The sequence below is a fragment of the Chrysemys picta genome, chromosome 1, assembly GCF_011386835.1.
Source record: "Chrysemys picta bellii isolate R12L10 chromosome 1, ASM1138683v2, whole genome shotgun sequence".
Taxonomy (NCBI): Eukaryota; Metazoa; Chordata; order Testudines; family Emydidae; genus Chrysemys; species Chrysemys picta.
In genome coordinates, this window is record NC_088791.1 from 168,947,027 (window position 1) to 168,962,537 (window position 15,511).

The 15,511-nt window shown below is 43.8% G+C and overlaps 1 protein-coding gene across 5 annotated transcripts in view; it reads left to right on the top strand.

Moving 5' to 3' along the window:
* The window catches only part of CD247 (CD247 molecule), an 80,458-nt gene that overhangs the window by 24,073 nt on the left and 40,874 nt on the right, over positions 1-15,511 (top strand). For 2 of the 5 annotated variants that reach the window (XM_065575106.1, XM_065575127.1), the window contains exon 1: positions 11,177-11,316. The exons of the other annotated variants lie outside the window; for them this stretch is intronic. The gene's annotated coding sequence lies outside the window, so the exon portion shown is untranslated. Of the gene's footprint in view, positions 1-11,176; positions 11,317-15,511 lie in introns of those variants that run through there. 5 annotated transcript variants of the gene reach the window in all.

A 15,511-nucleotide genomic window follows, 5' to 3' on the forward strand; every position in this document is an offset into this window, starting at 1 on the left:
GTTTTCAGTCTCTCTTGTTATGCACAGCTTCTGAAATATGCAAGTGTCTGGTTGCTTTCCCCACAACTCAGCGGAAAACATTAATGCCACCAATCTCTGTGACAGAACAATGGGTGACAAACTGCCTTGTCATTTCAATCAAAGCCACCCGAACTTGTCATCTGATTTATCCAGGGTTAAACTGTTTATTATGCGCTTGCTCAGGGTAGCTGTTTTTCTTAATTTCATGTCATAAATGTTGTTGGGTGGCAGTTGGAGTGAAAACATCTGCTGGTTGAAGTGACAGCTTCATTCTGACAACCAGGGATTCTGTTAAAAGAAAAAACAAATGGGGATAAAAATGCAGTGCATGCAACTCCGCAGGGTGGTGCCTTCTACAGAATTAAGGTTATTTAAAAGAAACTCTACCACAGTTCTTGTCTCCTACTCCTCCAACTTCATGCTCTCCTCATCTCCATTTCCCACCTGAAACTCCGTATCTCCTTTTGTGTGCGTCGGTGTATGTGCGCTAAGAGACTTTATGCTTCAAATCCCTCTTCAAAATTCACCCGTTTCCAGCCACTGATTTTTGCTCTGGCACTACCTTCTTAACATAAATGCAAAAGGAAAAGACAAAGCAGAATCAAATGGTGTAATCTGTCACCCATTGTTACAATGATCACCCAAATGCATTTATCTTTCCTATGTCTTGTCATCTCTTCTGCTTTGTCATTTCTCAGTGTTTAACTCTCTCTCTCTCTCTCTCTCTCTCTCTGCTTTCCTCTTTGCTTCTAGTGTGATCCAGCCCAGTGCTCTGACAACTGGGACTTGGGAGACCTCAGTTCAATTCTATTCTTCACTCTGCCCCCACTCTGCCCCCGTGGGCAAATCACTTTGACCCTCACGATTTTGGTTTTCCCACCTGTAAAAAGATACTTCTGTCACTGCCCTGTTTGGATCACAGCTGAGAGTGCCAAATTCAGGGCAGACTGTAGGAAACAGGGCAGACACACCCCAAAACAAAAGTGAGCTCCTGTATTGCTATACTAGCTAACAAGGAGCTAAAATAGGGGCTGGATTGCCTATAGGGGGCTATTGCCACCCACACAACTGGACTTTTGTGATGTAAGGTTATTAAAACCAAAAGCACCACATATAAGGTTTTTCCAGTTCCAGAGAACCAGCCAAACACCCCAGGTCAATATACAGTTCAGCTCTTACCCAAAAAATCAAAAATCATGTTGATGGCCAATTCCTTTAGTAAACTGAACTAAAGAGTTATTAATTGGTTCAAGGAATCTTATGCACTGCAACTGATTTTAGAGTCTGTAGGTCAGGATACAGCAGTGATGGTAATTCTGCTAGCTTTCAATAAGTCTCTCTGGATCACCCAAGAATTGGGTGAAGATTGGGGGTCATCAGTCCTTTGCTCAAAGCTTCCCTTTGTTAGAAATCATAGTCCAGAGATGTGGAGCAGGAATGAAGACCAAGAATGATGTCACAGTCTACAATTTATACCTCTTACTCCAGGTGCATGGAAAGTTACTGGCACAAACATGAAGTCATCAGTCACATGCCTTGCTGAGTCATGAGGCATTCATTGGCTATGTGCTGCCAGAAGAGATCTTGGCAGGAGTCCCTGGAAGAGCTGATTGTCCTTATTTATTTATTTTATTTTTATTATTATTTTTTTATTAATGGAGATATCCTATCTCCTAGAACTGGAAGGGACCTTGAAAGGGACCTTGAAAGGTCATTGAGTCCAGCCCCCTGCCTTCACTAGCAGGACCAAGTACTGATTTTGCCCCAGATCCCCAAAGTGGCCTCCTCAAGGATTGAATTTATAACCCTGGGTTTAGCAGACCAATGCTCAAACCACTGAGCTATCCCTCCCCTTAATGGACCACCAAACAGGCTAGCTTTGATGTAAATCTGTCTTGGGGTGTTACCCAGAAAGGCAACAGGTTTCTGTTACTAACACATGACAAAGTTTCATAACTTCATATACATTGATGATACATGGATATAACCAGGATAGTCCTACTTAGCAGAATATAACTTTTCCAATGATACCTTACATAATCTATTTTGTGCAAGATTTATCACAATTGTGCAACGGGGGTGATATATCAATGATGATACATTAGTGTAAACATTGTCACTTTTCTTTAATACAGTGTCACAACTTCATTTTGTGAAGTACTTGGACAACTGTGGCTGAAAAGAGCTAAGTGAGAAAAGTCAGGCATGTGGATGGTACCGTATACATTATGAAAAGAGGAGCCAGGGCCATGTCAATTCAGGGTAATTGCTTCAGAGAAGGAGTGATAGAAGAAACTAAATTGTTTAGATGCTTATTTTTAAAAATATATAAACTTTTTTTGCATAGTATTTTTCATGCAAGAGTATGACAAAATGCAGTACAGATTCAATAACAAAGTTACAGAATGAAATAACGGAATTAGTAATAGACATACAGAATTACATAGTACGGCTGTACATGGCATAGCTGCAGAGTACCAGAGGGAGAAGGGAACTATTTAAATAGATCTGTTTTTCCAAAAACAAATTGCTGCAATTCAGTTATTCAGAATAAATACCTTCACAGCAGACTCTTTGATTGGATAAAGTGTACTCCAGGTGAAGATTTAGACTTATGATTGTGTTTTGCAGTATGCTCATGATCATGTTATGTAACCGTGAAAGTTTATACAGAAAATCACTTTTGTGGGGGAAATACTGCCCACTAACTTGTTTCCACTGGACAACTTCTAACTTTCCAGGGACTCAGCATTTAAAAAACAAAACAAAACCTGCTACAAAAAGTTTCCTTATTTCCATTCTCAAATACACTGGCCAAAGGGCTGTGATCTGTAAGAGAACAGGATTGAGGTTTAATACCTCAGGACCCTGCATGCTAGCAATGGGAGTTCAAGCTATATATAGACCAGTGGTTCCCAAACTTGTTCCGCCGCTTGTGCAGGGAAAGCCCCTGGTGGGCTGGGCCGGTTTGTGTACCTGCCGCGTCTGCAGGTTTGGCCGATCGCGGCTCCCAGTGGCCGCGGTTTGCTGCTCCAGGCCAATGGGAACTGCTGGAAGCAGTGTGGGCAATTAGCCGAACCTGCGGATGCGGCAGTTACACAAACCAGCCTGGCCCGCCAGGGGCTTTCCCTGAACAAGCGGCGGAACAAATTTGGGAACCACTGATATAGACCATTGTAAAAACTGCCCATTGGAATATACAGCACTTGCTCTTCTGCTGGTGTGGATCCTTGTGATACTGGTTCTCAAAACCATGGCTTCATTCTATATAGAAAAGCTATTTTAGGGTAACTTTTTTAGACTTCAGAAGCTGTATTGTATCAAAGATGCCTCTCTTTCTAGATAGGGATGTGGGAAACAGTCACATAATTTTTAAAAGCTTTGTAAAATAGTTTCTCTGTAACATACGTGCTGTGTACAGAAGACATGATGCTGGGTGGGGGATACAAAAGTTTAGTGACAATCACTTGGGAGTAGCTGCCCAGCTCACTTTTGGTTTCACCCACCCCAAATCTTTACACCACATTGCATGTACTCTCTCTGTATCCATTATGCACAGGTGCTACTGTGAGTAGGTGTGCATGTAGGGCCTGCAAATTGCGGAGGAGAGGGACAAAGCCGGACTATGAAGAGAGTCTTGGCTCCATTCAGGGGCCCAGCAACAAAGAGGGCTCCAGAGTAGTAGGGAGAGTGAAAGAGGAGCCAAGTAAGAGGTTGTGGCTTGGAGAAGGCTGCAGTTTTACTCCCCTTAGCCATAGAAGGGGTTGTGGGGGCTACTGTGGGAGCGGGGACAGCTGAATGACTTGAAAGATGCAGTGCTTGGTTACAATAGCCCTCTTCCATCCTATGGGCACTAATTTGACCCCCTTCTTGGTTGTCTCAGCAGCACAAGGCCACTGACTGAATGGACCATGGAGACTGATTTGTGCTTTCATCCCTAGATGTGGGTCCACCATGGCAGGTTTGAGCCCTATCAATGAGATGGTGTGAAAAAGATTCTGAATCTGTTCCACGGCTCAGTAGGGGATTCAGTCTTCAGGGCTGTCAGTGCAGACCCCTTCACCAGCACTGATTTTCCCACTGAAAAAATAGAAAAAGAAGGTGAGGAGGAAAATAAATGGGTAAGCTTGGAGTGTCTTCCTCTCTCCTTCCTGCAAAGAAAAGGGGGAAGCAGCTGTGACTGGAGCATAGCAAAGATTACACGGTATTTACAGGGAGACGGGGAAGTTCCTAAGTTACTGTGGGTGCAGCCAGACAAACACGAGGCAGTTTGTAAGGTACTAGCATGTGAAACTCTTGGCCTGATGCTGTGAGGTGCTGAGCACCTGCAGCTCCCACCGAGATCCATAAGGAGAGTGGAAGCTTAGCAGCTCTCAAAAGCAGGCTCTCCAAGATCAGAGACAGTGCTTTGGTCATTCGTGTTCCATTTTCAGCTGGATGTAATTTGTTCTTATCTGATGAAGGGAAACTGAAGAGCTTTTCTGTGGGGGGGAAGAGAGATGAAAAGAGTGAGGGGGGAGACAGGAGGAAAGATCATGAATAAGGTTGGAAGGAGAAATTATGCTGTAAAAGGTTAAACTACTTGGGGAGGCAGCCAAGATGGGGACAAAAGGGAAAGCATCTGTGAGTGGATCAGAGGATAAAAAGCGAAGTATTAGATTAAGGGGGAGAATTGAAGACCTGATGCTCTGGTAACTTACCTTTATGTCGTCCCCTTCATGTTAGAAATGATCTGTGGAAGCCAAGCTGTGATTCAGGGAAAAAATGCAAATTAAACATCACTTTAATCATAACCTCTGAGGCAATGGTAGAATTGCTCTTCACAAATCTTTGTGGCCGGCACAAAATCCCAATGAAAGCTTTGAAATCCTCTAGTATTTAGCAAATATTTTAGTACTGGCTGAAGTTCTCAAGGCTTGGGGGTTCTGTTCAACTACGTATATCCAGCCCTAATCTGGACTATCCAGGTTTATTGTGGATGTGCACCTGGCCTGAGTTTTCTCTTTTCTAACACATCCCATCCTCAAATGCCCCAGCCATCCCTAGATTAATCTTCAATAGTCTTCACTTATTTGACCATGCCTGGCTCTCTGAGTGGGGGTGGCTTGGTGGCCCACACCCAAACTGAGCTAGACTGTCTCCTTGTGGGAAGCCTTCTTTTCAGGCAGTCCCTTGGATGGCAGTTCTTCCTCACCTACTTGTTTTTAAAAGCCTTCATAAGGGGCTCTGGGGGGCTTCTCCCACCACCCCCTTCTCACCTTTCCTGGGGAAGCCAGGCGCAGGAACTTGCATAGAGGCCAATTTATCTTTTTTTTTTTTTTTTTTTAAGAAAAAAAAAATAGCAGCACTTTGGGGCTTCCCTGCAACTTATGCCCCAGACTGTATTGTGCAGTTGTAAATCAGTTAGCTTATGAAATCACCTTCCCCCTCCCCACAGGAATTGCTATTAATAATATATGGAGATATACCTATCTCATAGAACTGGAAGGGACCCTGAAAGGTCATCAAGTCCAGCCCCCTACCTTCACAAGCAGGACCAAGTACTGATTTTGCCCCAGGTCCTTCTAAGTGGCCCCCTCAAGGATTAAACTCACAACCCTGGGTTTAGCAGGCCAATGCTCAAACCACTGAGCAATCCTTTCCACATGCTAACATCATGGAGGGAGATTAAGAAGAGGGCTCTCAGTCAAACTTCTCTGAACTTCAAAGAAGTTCTGGCCCAGTTCTAGAAGTAGCTGAAGAATCACTGTTGTGGGGCTTACTTTTTTTTATTTTAATTGAACCCGTTCATTTGTTCATACTATTGTAGTGTCTCGCGGCTGCGGCTGCATTTAATTCAGTGATGAGGTATTCAGCTCAATGCATGTCAGAACTCTCCTTCAAATGTCTTGAATGTGTTCCCTAGTTGTAGGATGTATTGTACTTTTATTTTGTCCTTTTTTACACCGAGGGAATGAATGGCAAAAGTGCTTAATCTTAATGCAACATTTTGGCTGGAGCACCAACTCAAAGCTATGTTTTCCCCGAGAGCAACTATAATCAAACATATTGCACATTCATTTACTTCTAATGTATTTGAATTAACATCATATAAAATGCACCTTAGGTTAATTAAGGATGAAATACCCTTCTCAGCATCGTCTATAACACAGCTACTGGAAACATTCAGAAATATCCTGGGTACATATAGGGTCTGAGCCTGCTCCTGGAGCTTGCCTTTGGGAGCAAGACTGGGCCCTCAGAGAATCCATGAAGACTGATGACAGCTATGGTGTTATAGTGCTGTGTACTGTGAGCTCAGAAGGTGTATTGGTAGCTTTCTAGAGAACTGTACTGAGACATTGCTCTTGACAGAAAGCTGCTGATGCTGTTTCCCTGCTTGCTTGCAGGGCCAAAGGATTCTAGGGGTGTGAATAGCAAATTACATATAGCTATATAGACTAGAATCTCCCTAAAACCCTCTCTGCATCAGTGTTGCCAGCTCACATGATTTTTATCATGGTATTTGTGGCATTTCGCATTTTACTTATAGCCCCAGCTCCTGGAGACTGTTGATCTACAGGAGAATTTCAGCTTATTTATTTATTTTAAAGCTTTCATCATTGCAGAGGAAAGACTGAAAACGTGACCTAGGACTATAATCCTAATTTTTTTTTAAATCATGATCTCTCATTGTTTGCAGCGTTGTGTTATTCACAGGATATTAGAGAGAGAATGTAGATGAGGTAATATCTTTTATTTGTCCATCTTCTGTTGGTGAGAGAGACAAGCTTTTGAGCCACACAGAGTTCTTCCTCAGGTCGTATGTTTCCCAGAGCTGAAGAAGAGCTCTTTGTAAAGCTTGTGTCTTTCACCAACAGAAAGTGGTCCAATAAAAGATATTACTTCACCCAGCTTGTCTCTCCAAGATCTTATGACTTTTGAACTTCAGAGTTAGTAATACTTTGGCTATGATGATCTGCTTTGGCTCATATCCCGAACTGCTGGGCACTATTCATGTGCTCTGCTAAGCAGCAATCATATCCCAGCTTACCCCTCCAAACGCTGACTGCACTTGTGTGGTGTGTGTGAGGTGATTCCAGTTTGTGTAAATGGCTGTGAGTTCCTTTGGCATGTATTGGATGTTTATTAATTAATGATTATTCCATCATGTATTCTCTGCTCTCACCTTAATACACGCTGCTCTAAAACTTCAAAAGATCATTCTTGTGTCTGGACAGCTGTGCTGACTAATAGGAAAGCCTGGTGTTTGCAGTGGGGCAGGGTATACTGGCTGACAGGTCAGACTGAAATGAAGGAAAGCCTTGGTGACTGCAGATGATCAGTCAACATCTTGAGTTGTCATAGCATCAGCAAGTTCTGCACAGACCTCCGCAATGGAACATATGTAGCTACATCACTGAGATTAAAAACAAACAGGAAAAAACCCCCACGTATGGCCAGAAACACAATGACTTCTGTGAACCATTGTGCGTGCACGTGAATGCTGGCTCCCGGGGGTCTGTTACTGCCTTTTATTGTAAATTGTAGCAGCGTGCCGCTGAGTCGGCCCTTGCCAAGCAGTGTAAAGCGACAGACTGCTGCCCGTAAAGGTCAGAGCTCAGCAATGTGCCAAGCATGAACTCTGACAGGATGCTTTGCTATATCATTTGTTAAATACTGACAGTGTACTCAGGACTGTATAAGATGTAAAGGTGCCGGCAGTCCCTGCCCCAAAGAGAGTAACCTGCTAACTAAGATGGAGCGATTTTTTTTAAAATCAGTGATTTTTAAATAACTGAATTTACATCAATTTAGACTTTGTAAAACTAATCTGAAAATTGTGCTATTGCAACTCTAGATTTAAAATTTATAATGAACTGATTTATAAATGCTGTTTTTTGTTTTAAATGGAATTACAGTTAGATAATCTTATTTGAATCTTACAAAACTGCTATAGGCAACAGTCTCTCCCCAGCCCACCAAAATATTGAAAATTTAAGACTGAATCTTCAAACACTTGCACAAGTATGTAAATTCATTCTCACACAGTCTCATTGATTTCAGTTATTCATGTGCTTAAAGCTAAACATGTGCATAAGAAGTTGCAGCATCAGAGGCTAAAATTGTATTCTTATTCAATTTTAGTGTTCTAAAATCCTTTCAAAATAAAACTTCAGTGTTAAAAAAGGTAATTTAGATGTTCAATAAATTAAAAAGTTCAGAATAAGTCTGTCTGTTCGCACATGCCTAAAGTTATGCAAAGTTAAAACCCATATTAGGCACCTAGGGATGTGATTTTTTTCAAAAGCACCAAAAGTCATTTAGGAGCACAAATCTAAGTGACTTCAAACTGCAAACTCCTATGGAAGATTATAGCCTGGTCAAATCACTTCAGCTTTCTTGACTTCTGGAAATTTGAATTTATTGGAAGGTGGTGATGGCAAATATTTGGTTATCAGTTTTGAGTTTGTTGTGTTATTGCAACAAGGAAGTTGTCTCTTTCAGCCAGATGAGCATTTAAGTGTGAAACTTCTTAGAGAAAATAGCTATAACATCTAACAGTTAAAAAAATTCTAACAGTTAAAAAACTAATTACAGACACAAATACAAAACAAATCTTATTAGTGATTTAAAACTATAAAATGAAAAGAAAGTGAAGAACTAGCAACATGTAAATATAAATCAATTTCAAAAAATCATGCTTTAAATAAAATTAAGTGATTTCTATCGATCCTGCTGTTAACGACACTCAGGGCTTATACACGCTACCAGTTATGTCTGTATAACTTACGTTGCTCGGGGGTGTGAATGAGCCAGCTCCCTGAGTGACATAAATTACACCGACCTAAGCGCTGGTGGACAGTGCTGTTAGCTGGAGAAGCTCTCCCAGCCGACATAGCTACTGCCTCTTGTGGAGGTGGCTTTATTATGCCAGTGGGAGAGCTCTCTCCTGTCAGCATAGAGCAGCTTCACCAGATGTACTACAGCAGAACAGCTGCTTCGCCGCTGCAGGGCATCTAGTCTAGACTAGCCCACAGTCCTTATTTTAAGTCTAAAAGTCACTATCATTGAACAAAAAAACTTCAGAAACAGACTTCAAAGAGAAACAGCAGAGCTAAAATTCATTTGCAAATTTAACACCATTAATCTGGGCTTGAATAGGGACTGGGAGTGGCTGGCTCATTACAGAAGCAGCTTTTCCTCTCCTGGAATTGACACCTCCTCATCCATTATTGGGAGTGGACTACATCCACCCTGACTGAATTGGCCCTGTCAACACTGGTTCTCCACTTGCGAAGTAACTCCCTGCTCTCCATGTGTCAGTATATAATGCCTGCATCTGTAACTTTCACTCTATGCATTCGAAGAAGTGAGTTTTTACCCACGAAAGCTTATGCCCAAATAAATCTGTTTAATCTTTAAGGTGCCACCAGACTCCTTGTTGTTTTTGTAGATACAGACTAACACGGCTACCCCCTGATACTTGGTATCTATATCAGTAGTATGATGCTTTTCCCTTGCAACTAACAATCTCAGAGCTTTCCAGGCCTTTGAAGAGGACAGAGTATTGTGTGCTTCCATGCTGATCTATTTAACGCAGCCTTCTCAACATCATCCGGTTTTATTGCACCAAAGCGTATGCCGTTCTTGATGCTGTCCTTGTAGCACTTTCTGGGGCGGCCTTGATTCCGATGTCCTTGTGCCAATTCTCCGTAGAAAATTTTTCTGGGGAGTCGATAGTCAGGCATCCTAATGATGTGTCCAACCCAGCGTAGTTGGGCTTTTATCAGATACTTATGGCATTTGACTTTTGGAGAACCTCCAGGTTGGTAATTTTGTCCTGCCAGCAGATCCCCGTAATGGTGTGCATATGGAAGGCCTCTAGCTGCAGATCAAACATTAACTAACTATGCCTGATATGGTAAATTTAGTTACTTTTGTTTTCTGTGTGATGCAACTTTTAAATGTCTAAGGATATAGTGTCTGCAAAGGTGGCGGCTATTTTGTGATGCAGTTAATGCATTATATTAGAAGAGAGATACATTGCACTCTCCCAGAGAGACTTTTTAGTTTGTTTATTCTCTTATAGTCACCTTGATTGACAGTTCTGACAACTTGGGGAATCTGTCAATGTACAAATCATGAATTTTGGTTGATATTCTGAAGCTGCTGTTCTGAAACTACAATATCATGGAATTCCTCGATGTGGAATCCACCATTTTCTAATGGATGGGGAAGGAAGGGGAAGGTGTAGCACATTGCTGCCAGGCCATGAACAATGAAGAGGTGTTATCTTTAATGACGTCCTCGGACTGAACAATGGGTGTGCTGAGGAGGGTACCTGAGTGGGGGGGAAACCAGTTCGATTAAGTTTCTCTGCGGGAGGCTGGTGAAGTAAGAGTGGAAAATGGCCAGCAACATCACAAAGACACCAGGTGGTGGTACGGAGACAAACTTGAGGGACTCTCAGAACAGGAGACAGGAAGCAGGGCCGGCTCCAGGCACCAGCTTCTCAAGCAGGTGCTTGGGGCGGCTGCTTGGGAGAGGGGCGGCAGGTCCAGGTATTCGGCGGCAATTCCGCGGACGGTCCCTCACTCCGGCTCGGAGTGAAGGACCTCCCGCCGAATTGCCGCCGCAGATCGCGGTCGCAGCTTTTTTTTTTTTTGGTTTTGGCTGCTTGGGGCGGCCAAAACCGTGGAGCCAGCCCTGACAGGAAGCCTTGGGCAAGAGAGGGGGAAAGATGGATAGCGGGGCGGGGTCTGGCTTTAATTGTGGGACTAATCAGGGTCAGAGAAGGCTAACCAATCTAGAGAAGCTCCTTGATTCTGAAGACAAGCCATGGGCTGTAGGGGAAGGATCCTGGGCACCCCAGAGGACTCGGCCCCAGCCCAAAGGTCTTGCCAGTAGTAAGGAACTTGAGACCCGGTAGTGTGTATGGGTGTGTTTTGTATAGATCTGTGTATTGCTTGTGCTATTCAGTAAAGAGCAGTGGTGTTTGGAATCCCATGCTGAGTCTGTTTGTCTGGCTCTATTTGATTTCAACTATCATGTGCCCCTGAAGAGTTAAACTGTAAATCCAGGACGTCCCTCTGGCTGGAGGTCTGGGAGAAGGTGTGCTTAAATTAAAGGACACTGAGGGGTCAAAACCAGTCCCAGGGGCTAAGCCGTTCGAGTGCAGGGTCTCAGCTCTTGGAAGAGGGTGCTAGAGAGGGTCTGCACCTCCAGAGCATGCCTAGAGACCACAGCGAGGGGTGGTGCCTGCATTTTGTTCGGATTTGAGGTTTAAAGAGCACACAGGCAGGACCCAATGAGGTAGGCCAGCAGCACAACTTGGGGAGCCTCCAGCCAGTGGGGGAATGCTACCAGGGCTGTGTGTGACAAAAGTATAGGGCTTCTGTGACTGCAGTGATCTGTCTTAACAAGTGCACAGAAGCTAAGAGCAACAGAAATAAACAGTTTGGAAGCTAATTGGGGATGGGGGAATAATGGCTGAGTTTAATAAGATCATACTTGAACTGAATATATTGGAGAAGAGGACCATAAACCTGGGCTTTTGCAAAATCCCCAAACTCGTCTGTAGGCTACTGAGTGATAACATGCTGCCAAAAGAAATGCCAGGTTAGAAGGTTTGCACTGCAAGAACAACTTGCTGTCTCTACTCCACTCTCATGATGTCGTCACAAGTCTCTCAGCAGGGCTGGCTCTGGCTTTTTTGCAGCCCCAAGCAAAAAAAAAAAAAAAAAAAACTTGCGGCGCGGCCGGAGCCAGGGTGCAGGGGGGACTCCCTGCGCTGGTGCCCCGGCTAGCGCGGGAGAGAGTGTGGGGGGAGAAAGAGAAGGGGGCGGCCAGGGATTCAGTGGGGCACTCCCCTCCTCTGCACCGCCGCCCCCTACAGGGTGGCCAGAGCGGAACAAAAAAAAAAAAAGCGGATTGTGCCGAATGCTGCCTCGTACGATCTGCCGCCCCAAGCACGAGGTTACTCGGCTGGTGCCTGGAGCCGGCCCTGTCTCTCAGTATTGGGGGTTTTTATTTTTAAAGCCTTGGCTCCTGGAGTCATTACCTGAGTCCTGTAGACTACCGGAGAATCTGGAGTATCATTTTCAAAAAAGTAAGTTTCTAGCCCTCATGCCTATGGGACAAAAAGCTTGAAAACATGAACCCTAAAGACTCAAGAAGACGCCAGGAAGCAAATGAAAAGAACCCCAATTTTTTTTTTTTTTTAAACCAACATGATTTTAGATGGCCTGAGTCCAGCCTGTTTGAATACCTGGAGCTGACAATACTGGATGCCATTATTTGTAACATCTCCTCCTCCAAATTAACCTTTCCATGGGTGTTGTACATTCCACCCTGGGGTCCTGCAGCAAGCTGTGTGGTTAGTGACATATGGCTGGGTTACCCCCAGCTGGTGAATGTGAGGAGCATAATAAAGGTGGTTTCTATCCTGTATATATCTCTGTCTGCAACAAAGTGCAAGGTGGTTAAACTCTGCCAACTGGATCTGGGTCAAAAAGCCTAGTTTGCCCAACCCCACCAGTGCTCCCAAGGCTCGTGGTTAGTGATCCATTGGCAGCTTGTGCCTTGCTGTGACAAGCAGCACATCTTGGCGGCTTGCGTGTGCCTAGGGACGCTTCCTGAATAGGAGGCAGAACTTGGTCACTGAATGAGCCCTGGCCAAAGCAGAGCAGCAAATGGCATGTGAACATAATGGTTTAACTTTCCTCCAGTCTCTCTCCGTGCTTCCCTATTTCCCTCCTCTCACCCTTAAATACTTTAGGCTGAATTAAAAATAAAAAATGAGTTTGCTGCTCTGCAGTAATTGCTGTGCCTCAGACTGGAAATGAGGTGATGGTAAATGTCCAGTTTTTAATAGACCCTTCTGTATCCCTTATCTTCCTTTTCATAATCCCACCTGCCCTCTTTCCCCCCTGCTTTTATTCTGTTCTTTATAAACCTCCCTATAACTCCCTCTGACCCTCTTCTTCTAAGCAGTGAGACCAGTCTAACTGAGAGTGATGTGGCAGTAAAACTGGGCTATGTTGATGATTAGGTGCTTTCATGCTGGCGACAGGCACTCTTTTTCCAACCCAGCGTAGAAGGGAGAACCTGGTAAGGGACTCTGCAGAGGAAATCACGTAGGAGGTCTGAGCACTGCACTAACAGCAAGAACAATTACAAAGGTGATGTGACTTTCTCTGTGCTGTGGCTTCAGGGTTCCTTCCTGCTAGGGTAAGGCAGGGGGTTCTCTCTATCAGAAAAGGAAAGCCAGGCTTGTTACTGAAATGGTCTTGTTGTCACACTGGTGTGTGTGTGTGTGTGAGAGAGAGAGAGAGAGAGAGACAGACAGACAGACAGTGGGCCAGATTCATGCCTGTTGAAGTCAGTGTTGTTACACTAACAATTTGTTTGCCCCAGTGAGTTGCATTCTGTGCTGTTGAACACAGTGAAACTGGAAAGGAAAATTTGTGCAGGTTGGGGTGGGGGAAGGAAGGAGTGGGGGTGAGCGAGCACTCCAGCTCTGTAGTCTTCAAGGAGAAAGTAGTAATGGCTGAACCATAAAGGCTTGGGGGGTTGGTTAGACTCCGAGAAACACCTAACGATCTTTCTGAATTCTATGGTTCTGAAAAATCTCTCCAGACTTCCTATGGGCACCATGATGACAATGGCATTTCTGCCTGTCTCTGCTGGTCCCAGAAGCAGGACACACAGAGGCAACATTTAAAAATGGGAAGTAATGGGGAAGGGAGAAAATGAGCTGAATGATTTTAAACTACAGATGTTCAGTGAAGGCTTGATATAGCCTTACTTCATTCTAACTGGTTCTCCCATCTCTCAGAATGGGATGACGTGATTTAGATTAAATAAGAACCCACTGAAAGTGAACAAAGTGAACTCTTTCTGAAGTTTGAAAAAGTTCACAGAACTTTTGTTGTAATGCATTTCTACTTGCAAACTAACTCTAAAAGCCCTAAAATATTATGGGAATAAAACATGTCTTGTATTTCCCAGTTGACTAAAATTGGGAAATACCAGAATTCTTGCAATAAAGTCTGATCTCATGAGGTCTCTTGACTAAGCTATCAGGATATGAATCTGAACTTTCGGATGCTTATTCAAACAATGTCTGAACTGTGGTGCATATAGCTATGTAACTGGAAAACAATGTTTTTCTGTCCTGCATCTTTAAATTTCCAAGAGTCTGCGGCTTTGCAGAGGCAGTGGCTGTTGTGTGAGGCAGAGCTGATGCAGCATGTTACAAAGCGCACAAACAGTGCTCTCTCCTGCTCTCTGTCGTGGAAACTTTACTTGTTGTTTTCCCTAAATCTACAATAGAAGTCATTCTGACTGAAAACACGTGATTGCTCTTTAGATATGGAAAAAACATCACATAAACTTTCGGAAGGTCCCTTATCACTATTGTGTGTATGTAAGGAGAAAGATAGTCTCTGTACCAGTAATCCGACTGAACTGATGTGAAGTTGTATAGTTTCAATTCCCTTCTGGCTGCTTCATTTCTCCTCAGCTCTGGTATCCTGGCCAAATTTCCACAAAGGTAACTAACTATATTCTGCCTCCCTAAGTGAACCCAGCAGCTTCAAATAATACACAATTCTTCACTTCCTGTGCCAAACTGAACAGGCACCCAGTGCTGGCCAGTCTTGCTTTGTGTTGTTAGGCAGCTGTCATATTCTACTCCAGAAATGGCGGTGTAACTCACTGTATAAGTGTAGTTTTCTGTTTCTTGCTAATAGCTGGACCACACTGAGGACTGCGAGTTTTAGCTCAGGCTGGTGTGGAAGGGGCAACAGATGCTGCTTCTGGAGTTGCAAAGGAGCCAGATGCGCCACCAGAATTCCAGATCCAACTGCCAGCCCCTCTGTGAAATGTACCGTGCTCTGTGTTCCCCTTTGGCAATACAGACTCATAGAAATGGAGGGGTAGAAGGAACCTCCAGGTCATCTAGCCCATTCCATGCTGAGGCAGGATTAAGAATAGTGGCTCTGTGATCATATTTATGTTAGTCAGGAGACTGTGCTCTTTCTCCTCTCCCCCAGAGAGTGAGAAGTCCTAGATCAGAAGTTACTGCTGCTTCTTGCAGCATTAACTTCCATGGAGGGAATCTGTCAGATATTACATGGCTTTCCTGGGGACATATGCTGCACCCAGACAACTCACTTTGAGATCCACAAAGCCCCAAATGCACAGGAGGATGTTGATGACTGAGCTGCAAGAAAAAAACATGTGAATTTGGCCATGCGTTAGTGGAACTCTTGGTTATATTATCTCATATTTTAAAAAAGGACCGAAGAACTAAAAACAACCCAAATAACATTTGGGCCTAAATAAAGGCCCATTCTATATTTAGTTTTTTCTGAGGTAACAATTTCTAGCTCCGGTATTGCAGCTCTCAGCTACTTTGTGTCCTTCCTCAGATAAGCTTGGTGTTGCCTGTCTTTGCTAACAAACTTCTCAGATGTGTGTTTGCTGGGGCGGGTAGGTTTGGGGG